The sequence below is a fragment of the Curcuma longa genome, chromosome 17 (genome assembly GCF_044706935.1).
Source record: "Curcuma longa cultivar G26 ecotype Majalengka, Jawa Barat chromosome 17, ITB_CL_G26_1.1, whole genome shotgun sequence".
In the NCBI taxonomy this organism is placed as follows: domain Eukaryota; kingdom Viridiplantae; phylum Streptophyta; class Magnoliopsida; order Zingiberales; family Zingiberaceae; genus Curcuma; species Curcuma longa.
Window position 1 is genome coordinate 4,969,056 of NC_133877.1, and position 9,856 is coordinate 4,978,911.

The 9,856-nt window shown below is 41.0% G+C and overlaps 1 long non-coding RNA gene and 1 pseudogene across 2 annotated transcripts; one reads left to right on the forward strand and one right to left on the reverse strand.

The window, feature by feature from the left end:
- Positions 1-1,454: 1,454 nt before the first annotated feature.
- Positions 1,455-2,704, reverse strand: LOC141848680 (putative xyloglucan endotransglucosylase/hydrolase protein 32; annotated as a pseudogene).
- A 5,848-nt stretch (positions 2,705-8,552) lies between these two features.
- LOC141848681 (uncharacterized) lies at positions 8,553-9,249 on the forward strand. Of its 2 annotated transcripts, none has more exons than XR_012603538.1 (3): positions 8,553-8,681; positions 8,741-8,870; positions 8,963-9,249. It is a non-coding gene; the product is annotated as an uncharacterized LOC141848681 (long non-coding RNA). The 2 variants fall into 2 exon arrangements; XR_012603539.1 differs by having other exon boundaries at positions 8,747-8,870.
- Positions 9,250-9,856: the final 607 nt, after the last annotated feature.

Sequence of the window (9,856 nt, forward strand, 5' to 3'; positions counted from 1 at the left end):
CCATTTGGAGAGGTGTAAGGTGTAGGGAATTTGGACTGAGGAGTATTTGGAAAGCTTGATGGTGTGGAGACTCGATGTTGTTTGAGATGAGGGTGGTTTTTTTCATAGACAAACGAGCTATATTGGTATGAAGAGAGCTCAATTGATCTGCAGAATCTTACCGTTCTAATCTGTATTCGTAGCTCAACAATAAGCTATGCACTTCTTCAATGGAGGGTCGGTCGCCACGATTTTGTATAGAAGTTACAAAAGCATTGTAATCCCTCCCAAGACCAGCCAATAGATATAACAAATGATCATGGTAGGAAACAGGTTCTCCAATGGAAGTAAGCTTGTTGGAAATACCTTTTAATTTCTGAATGTATTCCATTGCCGAGAGACCGTCTTTCTTCAGATTTTGCAACATACTTCTTAATTCTGTCACACGAGCAAATGATGAGGCAGAATAAATTTGATCGAGAGCTAAACAAATATCGCGTGCTGTTGAATACCCAACAATATGGGTTAAGAGTCCTTCCGTCAACGATGAGTAAATCCAGCTCATTATCAGACGATTGTAGCGTTGCCAACTGGTATGCTCAGCATTTACAACCTGATTGTTGGGATCAAGAAATTTGGTAGGGCAAGGACGAGTCCCATCTATAAACTCCTCTAAACCATTAGCAATTATAATATTCAAAAACTGATTTTTCCAAATTAAATAGTTGTTTTCGTCTAACTTCACAGAGAGAGGTTGATTCATCATGGAAGAGTTGGAAGAGGGTTGAGAGTAGATTGAACGATAGGAATCTGTTGAGTAGAAACTGTAGTTTGATGAACCATACCCGGATTTGTTTGTGGGCTTGATGATGTTGGAGAAACGACTGTGATTGCCGGCGGCGGCGGTGGCTCTGATACCATGATGGACTCTTTGTAAGAGGTACGAAGAAGAAGAGAGGCAAAGAATAAGAGGTGGTAGAGTAAAGAATCACAATTGTTATTGATTGATTTCATATGGTGTACATCTCTCAACTTATATATATACACCACAGGTATACACGTGGCAAGTGGATAAAACAAAAGAATAAAACTAATACTTATTCTCAACTTTATCTTATTCTAAGCTTTATCTTATTCTAAACTTTATCATCATAAACTCTATCTTGTTCTAAACTTTATCATCAACCATTAAGACATTTTTATTTATAATTTTAATAAAAAAAAAATACTATAATTTTTGTAGGGCTCTATAGAGTTTGAACTGTTCTTGAGTTGAGCAATCAACTTCTTTAGCCACTAATGTGTCTTTAAGTTAAACAATCATTTTCAATATTTATTATTCAATTAAAAAAATGATATCACAGGTGCAACATTTAATTTAAGGAGAAAAAAAATCATTCAACTTAAACATATTTTTCAATTCCTCCAAAAACTATTACATATTATTCAACTACACTCAAAAATAGAGTTACCGATCGAAAGATCTACACTTATATCATACGACAACTTATTTATTCCACAAAATTTTTAAATAATTCACGCGTATATTAACTAGAAGAAGCGACTCATCGGAGTTAAGCCGCCATTATTTTGATCTTTAGCTTAAACTCTTCAACACTCGGGCGTGAGAGAGTGATCCTTAGTATTGTCTCGACAATAATCATAGATCATGTAGTTATTTTGGGCCCACTTCATCGCGCTATATTGTTGAGGACTAAGTCCGCGAGTGTTGCCGTTTCCGGAGGGCGACAAGAGACCATCTCGAATCTTAAGATCGGTGAAGCGGGACACGAACGGTTGGTAGTTATAGTCAACCTTGTACTTACCATTCTCGGTCGCCCACGACGATGCATCCCAAATGGAACTGTAAATCCACATTTCCCGTTGTGGAAATGTCGCCTCTATCTTCTTAGTGTACTGACGAATCGGCACGTCATCGACGAAAAATCTACAAATACAAAAGTCAACTCTCAAGGTCAACGGTTACAGTCAAACACAGTCATAAACTGTTTGACTTATTGTCGGTTTAGAGTACTTACACGATCTCATCGGGGTTCCAGAGAATGGCGTAGTGGTGGAAGCCGGCGGTGGGGTCGAACCAGAGGTGGAACCTCATCTCCCTCCCCACCAGGCGGCCGCCGTCGCCGCTGCCTCTCACGTACACGTTCGTCTGCAGCACGTACGGCTTTCCGGCGACGTTCCCCAGCAGCTCCATGTCCACCTCGTCGTGGAATCCCGGATAAGCTTGGTCATTCGACAACTAAATGCAAATCCCACAGTTAACGCATCAAACACCACAAGAAACAGAGGCGATGAGATTATATATCGACTACTCACGTAGAAGGCTGTGTTAACTCCGGCGGTGTAGCCGCCCTGGAGCTTGACGGAGGCGCCGAAGTACCCGCTTCTGTACGATCTCTTCGACTTAAACCCACTTCCTGGTGTTTAACCACAAGCTCTGTAATTGACGACCAGAAACACCTCCTTCATTAAGTATAATAAAACAAAAGTACCTGAGCTTCTATCGAGCCAAATGGTGGCAGAGAGCTGGTCCTGGGAGATGGACTGGTGCTGGGAACCCCAAAGAGTTGCGTATCCATCAAAGAATCTTGTTGTCGCAATGGACGAACTGGGACGGTACCCTGGAGAAGGCTGGCCATCGGCAGCAGAGCTGAGGAGGAGGAGGAGGAAGGAGGAGGAAGGGAAGGAGAGAAGCCATGCCCATCAGCTGTTTGTTCAAATGTCAGTATGGATTAGAGATCTTTATATAGAGATCAGTTTAGTTTAATTTAATTTAAAAAGATATCTTCATTAATCTATCTATCTTTTGGAGAGTTGCATGCATGCTTTTTGCGATTACTGTAACAATTGAATCATATGGCTAGTTAAGCTGTCAGACTCAGTTTGATGGGCACGTAGCAGCACCTAATTCACTTATAATTCTTCAAAGAAGAGGAAGAGAAGAAGCCATAGCAATAGCACATCAATCACCTCAATAGAAAATCATGTTTTAAACATTTTATTGACTGACTAACTACTCGATGGTGATTGAACTTTCTCATGCTGAATCTTTCATACTGATTGTCTTTGTCAGCCATCATCATTTCTTCAACCCCTTGAATTTTGCCTAAATTGAAGTTATCATGAAACAGCTACGTTTTCCTGCCAATTGAAGTTAATTACTTTGGGTGAATATAATTGCACACTAATCTTATAGACACTCACTGCTCTCTATGGTCGATGATTTTGTCTCTTTGTAGTTTGGTATTAAATTAAGGTTTGATTAATGAATTAGTTATTGGCCTCTCGGCTGGTCTTTATGTATTGGATCACCATCAACCTTTCTTATTGGATCGCCATCGATCTTTCTCTTTCAGCATTCAGGTTTGACATTGCACCAAACCTAGCCGATTAATTGGAATGCTGCAAAGATTAAGATGTTGCGTTGATTAATTTTGTGCCTGGTTTTCTTGCCATTTGGGATGAAAGTCCAAGGGGAGATTGTCCTTTGGAAACAGGGTTAGGGTTGCCCTACCGACAGTCGTCTCTGTATATTGAAGAAGAAGAGAAGTACTTGTCGCAAGGATGACGATATGTTTAGGGGAGAAATGCATGATACTGTGTTTTTTATTTTAGATTAAAATGCATTTGTAAAACCACTAGATCCCCAGTCTAAATAAAAAAGATTGAAGTTTGAGTTAAGTTGTTGGCATTAAATATACTTAAGTTTATATATATATATATCAAGTATTTAAGTTTTATCTAATTAATTTTAGAGGTATACGGTCTTCCTTCCAATTCGCCTATCTTATGGGGGGATATGTTTTGGTCAAGAAGGTCAAGGCTTGGCCCAGGTGGAGGCAATACGTCGGATGCCACATTCCGTACCTGTCGAGCTCTCTGCTCGAGCTTCGTGTCTGAGCTCCCTGTCCTAGCTCGGTGTCCAAGCTTTGACTCAGTGCCTGACCGACTCTGGGCCGACTCGGCACCCGATCGACTCAGTGCCCGATCAACTTGGCGCCTGATCAACTCCATGATCTACTCAGTGCCCAACCCAGCTCGCCTCCCGACTGAATCCATGATCTCTGAGATAGAAGTCAGCTCCCCGATCAACTCAGTCTTACCAAGTCCACACTCTCGCCCAAGTAATCTTATTCCATCATTATTACTTCCTTTGCTACCTCACTCATATTGTCGGACCGCCCCCTAAAGGACACGTGTGATGGTAAAGTACTCAATGGTAGATCATGTACCCCATTAATACGATATGACCTCTAATTACCATACTAAGCATAGGTGATGGAACCCTAAACTACCGCAATGATGGGATATATTTCTTACCGTTGATGTGATGTTCCCCTTACTGTCGATGTGCCATCTCCATATAATGACTCTATTTTTCCCGGGCGCTCACACAACGACCATTCTCCGCTTTCTACCTTCTTTCTTCTCCTTGTCCTTCTGCCTCTCCGACCGACGGACTAACGTGGACTTCGGAGTGGTTGAACCAGGGCATCCATGGCCTCCATTCTAACTCCTTCTTTTCTTTGAAGCTCTATAGGGATACCCTCTTTTCCGGCAGGTTGTTGGATTCATGCTACACTATCAACGTGAAAGTCAGGCGTTCGACGACTCATCCAGCGGCGATCTCAAGCAGAAACAACCTATTAAATAAATCTAGAACACAACTTATGCATACTTAAAGGTTGACTTTCAAAATATTTTTACTTACTGGGATCCAAATTTTGATTCTCTTATTTGTTCCCCTAAATGTGCAAAAAAAAAAAAAACACAGACACATATGAACACACGTTGTTAAGACTGGGTATAAAAAAAGAGAGGAAACCGACGGAGTGCGTCCGTTGCGCGATCTCCACCTTCCACAGAGAGAAAGTCGCGAAGGACGGGATTTAAAGCGAGTGAAAACCCTAGCGAACCCTAGTCGCTCCCTCCCAGCCGCGATCGCCCCGTTCTGCCCTAATGCGACGCTGCTTCCCACTGCGACGTTGTCCCTTCTATTCTGCGCTCACAACACCTCTGCCGCCTGCGATTGCCGACCGCCACGGGCCGCGACATCGCCTGCCTTCACCGCGACGCCTCCAACCCCAACGCCTTCTGCCTTCACTACGACGCCGCCTGATTGTGCGTGGCGAGGGAGAGGGTAGTGACGAATCCCAGATCCGTTTCCCCTTCCTTTTTTCTCCGTCTATTCCAATTGGCGATGACCTTCGTCGTCCCCGGAGGCCCAGCCGTCCTCGCGCCGCATCGATCTCTGGAAACCAACGCGCGAGGGTCCTCCCAGATTCTGTCACGCGAAGGAGGTAGCAATTCTGTGAATTTTGATTGGGGATTTAGGGTTTTTCTTTAAGATATCGTACACCTGAGTAGGTTTAGATTGTTCCCTATACACGCAATTTATGATTTTGATATGAGATTTTAAGTTCGATTGTTCTCTTATTAAGATAGGTTTAAATTTTGTTGTTATTATTCTTATTGGGTAATATTTTGATTATTTGAGTATTTTAATATTATGTGTAGATACTGGTTTGAGTGGAGTACACTGATCTGCTGACACTCGGAGCTTGGTAGACATAAAAAGTGGGTATATTCTATCCTTGGACTCCTATAATTTCTCTTGTGCATGCATGAATAAGAAATTTTGAATAGATATATATAGATAGTTTATAATTGTTTTAAAAAAGGGAATTAAAATTAACTTTAAAATACTGAAACAGGGTTAAAATAATTAAATCAGTAAAGGGTAATTAATTGAGTCATTTTCTATTCATACATGGGTTCATCTGGGGTAATTAAAATGAGAAAGAGTGTTTTCAAAATTCAAATAGATATTCTCATTTACTCTGCTGTTGATACATGTTTTTATACTGCTTGATCTTTTATTTCTCATATTGTTGATATTGCATCTGATTGATACTTATCCTTACCTGTAAATTTTATAGTGATACATAAATGAATGAATACGATACAACCTGAATTGAGTTGGTCATTTAGACCAAGTCGAGAAGATATAAATTAAGAAGGTAATAATTATGAGAAATGAGAAAAGATATAAAGCGAATTAATTGTGATACAAAAATGATAAATATTAAAAGGTGTTAACTATGAGTCTAGTTTTATACCAGAGTTTTATATTAGAGTGCTGGACCGTACACTTGAGTAGTGGTGGTGTGATGTAGCCCTCGGTCCAGAGCAATTGACAGCTCATATATTATTGTGGTAATGCAGAGGTCGCGGTCAGTGTTTATCCTATCTTCCATCGGTGAGAGCTTTTAGCCCGTACGTTAGATAACGTATGTGATAATATATTCTGAGGAAGCTGTTAGCCTATATTATAAGATTATTTGCTCTGATGATATTGACTCTTGTTGTTCACTTTTTAATGCTTATATATAAATATTGACACTGATTATAATAATTATTCATGTTAAGATTATACTGATGATAATTAGATATAACTTGATTGAATAACAAAAGATTGAGAAATTATCATAATTGATGATAATGAATGATAATTAAATTGAGATATAAAATTCATACATATAAATGTTACTTAATTCCAGATAATGATACATAGATATATATATTATGTATAAATGGAAAACTTTAAGAAGAAACTTAAAGTGACAATAAGAAATATGATTTACTCAAATTCCTTGGCTTCTTAAACAAGATTAAATTCATGCACATCTTTTCTGATTACCCACTTAGCCTTTGGCTAACTGTCTGCATTCTTTGGCTTTCAGATTTGCAAGCACAGACTTGATACTACCTTGGTTTAGTTTTCTTTAGAGTTGCTCATAGACCTTGACATGCTGCGTTTCGGTTTGGTTTACTTTAGTTTGATGGTTTTATGTCGTTTTCTTTTCCTTTATATGTACAGGTGGTTGTCCTTAGGCTTAATAAATGGTTGTATGAACTTCTTCTCGGTTATTTTGTCTAATAAAATTATGAATGATTTTTTTTTTGTTAAGTCTCTGTTATTTTATTGGTTCATGTATTATCATGTCACCAAGTGAGGTACCTCCCGATGTGCGGGATTTACACCTCCGGGGCGTGACAATTTTCGCATATGATTTATACATGTCAAGTTGTGTCTCTGAGCTATAGGATTAGAGGTCCTTTATTTATTTAAATACCTTAATTACGGTCGATTATTAAAATTTTATTTGATTTTATAGGTGATGCCACGAGACAGGCTTACCCGTGATTGTGGTTGGGGTAGTAGCCATGCTCGTAGCGGCACCCGTGGTTCGGATGATGATAGTAGTCGAGGTCGAGGACGTGGTTGTACACGTCGGCGTGCCTCTATTACTCAGAGGGTCGATCATGGTTTGCATGAAGCACCACTATCCCCACCGGAGATGATACCAGAGGCTCAAATTGGTTCCAGTGTCGAAGTTGGTGGTCATCCTGAGGGACAACCTAATCCGGTGGAAGCTTATGCGGCCGAATCAGTCATCCCTACACCATATATGATTATGGAGAAAACTCGCATTCCTTTGCTTGCTAGTTCAACAACAGCTCGTTTGGAAACGAGGGACACGAGGGACAGTGACAGAAATACAAAAATACAGAAGACAGTGGAGACAGTGACAGAATATAAATTGTATCTGTCTTATGTTTGGTAATACAAAATACAGAAACAGAATCTCTAACTTAAAAGACTAAATTACCCTTTGTAACCCTTAACTTTACCTTCCTGTTGCTCTCTTCGTCCTCCGCACCGCACCGCACCGCACCGGCTTCTTCTCTCCGCACCGCGTCGCCTTCCGGAGCCGATCGCCTCCGCGACCTTCTCTCTTCGTCCTCTGCACCGCACCGGCTTTTTCCCTCCGCACCGCGTCGCGTTCGGAGCCGATCGCCTCCGCGGCCTTCTCTCTTCGTCCTCCGCACCGCACCGCCTTCTTCCCTCCGCACCGCGTCACGTTCCGGAGCCGATCGCCTCCGCGGCCTTCTCTCTTCGTCCTCCACACCGCACCGCCTTCTTCCCTCCGCACCGCGTCACATTCCGGAGCCGATCGCCTCCGCGGCCTTCTCTCTTCGTCCTCCGCACCGCACCGGCTTCTTCCTTCCGCACCGCGTCGCCTTCCGGAGCCGTCCGGAGAAACTGTGATTTATTCTTTTCTCATTGAGAATCTTGGTAATGTCTGAAGATTTAAACTGTGATTTTAGCTAGATTTATAGTGCCTTGTCAGATTCTTTATATACTACTTTATGGAACTAAATTTCAAGCTTGCTGCCGACATCTTGATGATGAAGTTCAACTCTTGGCGGATTGGAGAAGCTAAATTTTGGGATTATAGAGATAATTAGCTATTCTTTTCTTATTGAGCATCTGTTCATAATAACTTAAGATTATGGTAGTGTTATCATTGGGTTGTTGTAGGGCTTATGCTTTCTAACTTCTGCATGATTAATTTTGCACAGTGATTATGCTCAAGTTGTTGAGTCAAATGATTAGCTACATTTATGGCACTTTATATTGCGCATGTATTATTCACCTTCAAGTTCATGATTTTTTGTTGAGGTGTGACAACTGACAAGTGGTAATGCTTTTATCCTCTTTTTGTATGGACAAAAGCCATAGCTAGGGGGATGATATCTTCCTTCCTGAAGCGGTGGCGCATCCCCTCTGAAGCGGGCATCCCCTCTGAAGCGGTGGGGTAGTTCATGGCTTCCAGGTATGTCTAAAACATTTTTCCTTTGCACCGAATTTTGTGGACTGATCGGCGAGTTGCAGTTGCAGATCTTCATCTTCGTTGGTGTCCAGGAGTTCATGGAGGTGTCATTGTGGGGACCAACCGATTCTACTCACATCTAATAGCAACGCAAATCCAGGGAGAAGATTTTGGAGGTGCCCTAATTGGAATGTAAGTTGTTTCTTCCATCACACCAAAGTGAAATCCATTTTTAGCTCTTCAACCAAATTGCTTGGTAACGTTTATGATTGTGATCGTTGCAGACCTCGAATAGCTGTAATTTCTTTAACTGGGCCGACAAGAAAGAAAAATCAGACAATATTTCAGCTGACCTATCTCATTCAGCCATTTCATCAGATGAGTTACACGAAGAATCGAGACGAAAGATCGTGAAACTAAAGAAAAAGTTAGATGCTGAGAGGAGGAAATCAAATGTTCTTCTGCTGGCTACTGTGGTTTCTTGGGCAGTGACTGTTTTTACCCTTCTGTATTGTATTAGTGGGAGGGGTTAAATGTGATAGTTGTATCTGTGAGCGTGGTCTTGATCAAACAATGCTATTTGATATTTTCTACTGAAATTTGATACGTTGTTTGTTCTGAATTGTCTTATTCTATCACTTTACCTGTTATGTTCTATTTGTTTTGGGAAATTGAGCTCGTGGGAACTCTTGTATACTGATGACATTTGTTGATCATTGTTACATAACCAGTTGAATTTGATAGTACATGTTAAAAGGTTATGGTTTTTCCCTATAGGTGTTTTCCAAATGTGCTAAACTTCAGAGATCCCTATAGTTGTATTGCTTCAGTTCTTTAATCATTGGCTCAATCCTACCAAATGAAAAATATACACAAATGAAAAATATAACACAAGGAAACTTCATCTGGAGGTTCAATGGCCACTCTTTCAGGAGCCTTCCTATCATCCAGAGCTCCATGATCAACCACTTCTGAGGTGTTCACAGTTGGAAAATCCACACAACCGACCACTACGGACGGATCCAATGTATCCATTGTCAATGCATCAGATTTAACGGTGGAAGTTGAAGTGGCAACCTCAGGCTCTAGAGATCTTCCCATCTCGTCGGCATGAACATCCTTATGCTGCTTGCTGCCTCGGTTCGAAGATCGAGCATCCTTATTCAAGGCTTACTGGA